Raw genomic sequence first — 3,905 nt, 5'->3', positions numbered from 1 at the left:
TTGGATGTTAAGGATTGGCACTATGCTTATGATTGATTTAATGAATACCATTGTAGTTCACTTTGATATGGTTGTGCCTTCAATTGGTGTTTGATCAAGAGTTTTCTCAAATTTCCACCTCTCATGCACTTTGGGATGGCCACCTAATGAGTATGGGATGTATTATAATGTTTTATTTAGGTTCTTTATGTTCATTTTAAGCCTTTTGATGATGATGATGATGATGATGGTTAACGTCCACTGAGACCAAACATTGGTCTATCCGACCTAAAGAAACAAATTATTTATTTTGATTTAAGATTTTATTCCTATGCTCAAAAAGCTTGGAGAGAAGCCTCCCGAGCTCACTATAATTTTGACATTGTAAAAGGCTAGGAAGGTCAATATTGTAACAAAGATTGTGAAACTGAGATCTAATGTGGTTGTACGCGGGGCACTCTAAGAAGAAGTGGTTTTCATCCTCGATGTTCCTATTCTCACGTAAATGGCAGATCCTTTCCATCCATGGTGTTTTAGGAACTGCCCAATGACCTGTTTCACTGTGGAGCTCATGAGAATTTGTTCTAATCTTTGCTATATTAATTTTCTTCTTTGAGCTAGTTAAAATAGAGAGATACTTTTGATCTTCTAGGGTGGGGTTGATGACCTTCTTATAATAACTTAATTTTCTTTTAGCCGCTAAATCTTTCTCACACCACATTTTTTTCTTTGAACTTAGAAGTAACAATACCTTTAATGTTATTTATGTTTTGCATTGCATCATTCTCGTTGATCTCCCAATAGTTTAACCAAGCCCTTGTGTCTTTATGCCACCCCCAATTAAGCCTTAGGTGGTTTTGGCTGGAATTTAAAGCTAGCTTAGGAAGTCTATGATCGTCTATGTTATTGAGTTTGTGCTTGTACAATAGAAACCTAATCATAGCTAGGCTCTCAATAGGGGAAATACCTACTTCTATAAGGAGAATAGGATAGGGTGTATTACTTTTAATTTTCAGGTTATAAGTTATAAAACACTTCTGGATTTGTTCAATATTTCTCCATAATTCTCTGGAGATGCTGCAACCCCAAACCTCACAGCCATATAAGATAACAGGAGTGACTAAAGTTTCAAAGAGGAACTTCTTTTTATCCCACATTACAAGGTTTGTTGTTTTACAATTATTTTCAAGACCAAAATAAGCTTTCCACCCCCCATTAATCCTTTTCTCAATGCTATGGTTCTAGTTGAGCTTGTGATGAATATCAATTCCTAGGTACTTGTAAGAATACACTTCCTCCAAGTTATTATTTTCATACATAAAATTAGCGTAAGTGTCCTTCTTGGATTTGATAATCATAACTTTTGTTTTGTCAGTGTTAATAGTCGTACCCCTGAGTTGCTTATCAAGATCAGATGGGCACCTTGCCAAAAGAACAATATCGTCAGCATAGAGAAGAAGGATAATGACTATCCCAGCTAAGATCGTGCCATCACATCCTGCTTCCTCTAAATAGCCTTCGAGCTTATCGATGTAAATGCCAAATAGGGTAGGGGAGAGGGGGCAACCTTGTTTAACTCCGATGTTACACTTAATATCTTTCGACCACCCCTCATTGCTTTTTAGCTTGGCAATTACATTCTCGTATAACCTTATAGTGGCAGCTCTCAACTCAAGAGGAACCTTTAGCTCTTCTAATCTATTCCAAAGGTTGTATCTAGGAACCGTATCGAAAGCCTTTCTAAAGTCCACAAAGCAACAAAATAAATTGGATCTGTCATTACGACATTCCTCTATAATGATCCTAAGCGTAACGAGGTGGTCTGTTGTTGAGTGATGCCTTCTGAAACCTGCTTGGCCTTTAGCCCGCTTACCTTCACTTTCAAGCCATATGCTTAACTTCTTTTCCAACATACTACCATATAACTTGGCTAAGAGAGGGCTGATCATAATTGTTCGATAATTAGAGGGGTTATTTGTATCCCCACTTTTAAAAATAGGGATAATGAGGCTCTCAGTCCAAGGTTTAGGGAACCCTTGCTTGACTGCTTGATTGAAAAGCTTGTGGATGTGGGGGATGAGGACATGACCTCCAATTTTTTAGATTTCCGCCTGGTAACCTTCAATGTCCTTAGCTTTCCCATTAGCGAGGCGATTAACCCCAAACTTAATGTCTTCTAAAGAGAAAACTTCTTTCGTTGTGAGCTAGGTTTCCAAATTATCCATGACATTTGGAGATTCATAAAGCTTTTTAAGATAGGAATTCCAATCGTGAAGAGCAATTTTATTATAATCTTTAGTCTTTGATTAGATGCATTGTTTACAATCTTTCATGTCCATTCCATTTATCTTCTTTTGTAGGTTAAGCATTTAATTTCTCTCATTTCATAGATCCATTTCTTTTCAATTTATTTGATATATACCCATGAATGATTCTAATTTGACAATGCACACATTAGTAATTTCAATTGATCTCTCACTTCTTTCAAAATAGTTTGCCTTTAAATTTCATAGTTTCGGAATTCAATGCTTTCTTGGTATAGGATTTTCTTCTTTCAAGTCATTAGAATAGATTTACTTTCCTATTGGTAAAATATGTTTACTTTCATGTCACTGGAATAGATTTATTTTATTTCAATAGAGTAAGTTTAATTTCATGGCGATTGTCATATCAATTTCATAGATTAACATATTTTCTCCCAAATTCTGAATTTGAGACTTTTGAAAAAGAATGTGTGTGCATGGTTATCTTAGAATTTTTTTATGAATACATTTTATTTTAGTTTTGTTATTTCTTTCAATAGATTAGGATTCTATTTTGAAATTGAAAGTTGGTTCCTAGCATATATTGTGCAAGTATACTTCGCAAGTTCACGAACCTCGGGTTTGACAATTTAATGACAAGTAATTTAACTAACAATGAAATTGCACAACAATACCTTCATCGTGATGAGATATCTATGCAATATTTTGTGTATGAGAAAATATGCCATTCAGCTTTAGCGATTATTCATCATCCACTCCAATCGTGACAACCATGTTGACATATGCTTTCTATTTCTATTTTTCCATCAAATACATGAATAGAGTCTCCTTGCAGGAGAATTTGAACAATGGACATCAAATTTCTTTGCAGTTCCGAAAGGTAGAGTATACCAAGCAGAAGAAAATCAAGAAATCCAAGTAATTTAAGCATGATGGTACAAAGTCATGAGGGCTTAAGACTTTATTTATCTAAGAAATACATTTCTCCATATACATTGTCACAAAAGTTTTCAAAGAAGTCACTTTGAATGGTTATGTGGCATGTTGCACTTGTATCAAGCAATCATGCATCTCTCCAAGAAGTAAATGAAGTGTGAAACAAATATTCGATTACTCCAATATTGCAATGGGAAACAATAAATGAGTAGATTCTTACCTATGTCTTCTTACTTATTTCAAATGTCTTTCATTCTCTTTCAAGGGTTTCTACATGTTGATGTATCATGTCCACCTTTGTCACAACGAATGCAGTGAAGATAGGATCTTTCTTCTTGATGGTGTTTTCCTCGCCTTTGAAATTCTTTCTTCTACATATTTTTTTTCCACTTCCTTTAGGAGAATCATGTGACCAATTTTTCTATGTCTGAGTAAGGAACACTATTCCTTCATGGGATTTGAGTTTTTCTCTTCCTCTTCCCGAAATATTTCTCTCATTCTAAAATTTTCTCCCCCAGAGAGTCTAACATAATTGACTTGAGTTACTTACTAGCTTGTATCAATTCAAGATAATGAGAGTGTGTAGGTTTGAGGGCCCTAAAAAAGGTTATGAGAGGAATGTCTATCTTCACACCAGTGGAATTGATATCATGCATGATGCATCTGATTTTAGAGGCTAAGGGCAATGGATCATCATCTTTAAGAAAAGGTTGAAGAGTTTGACCA

This window comes from Pinus tabuliformis, chromosome 7 (assembly GCF_031772625.1).
Source record: "Pinus tabuliformis cultivar Carrire ecotype Pingquan chromosome 7, CPIR1, whole genome shotgun sequence".
Lineage (NCBI taxonomy): Eukaryota > Viridiplantae > Streptophyta > Pinopsida > Pinales > Pinaceae > Pinus > Pinus tabuliformis.
This window is presented reverse-complemented; position numbering follows the sequence as displayed.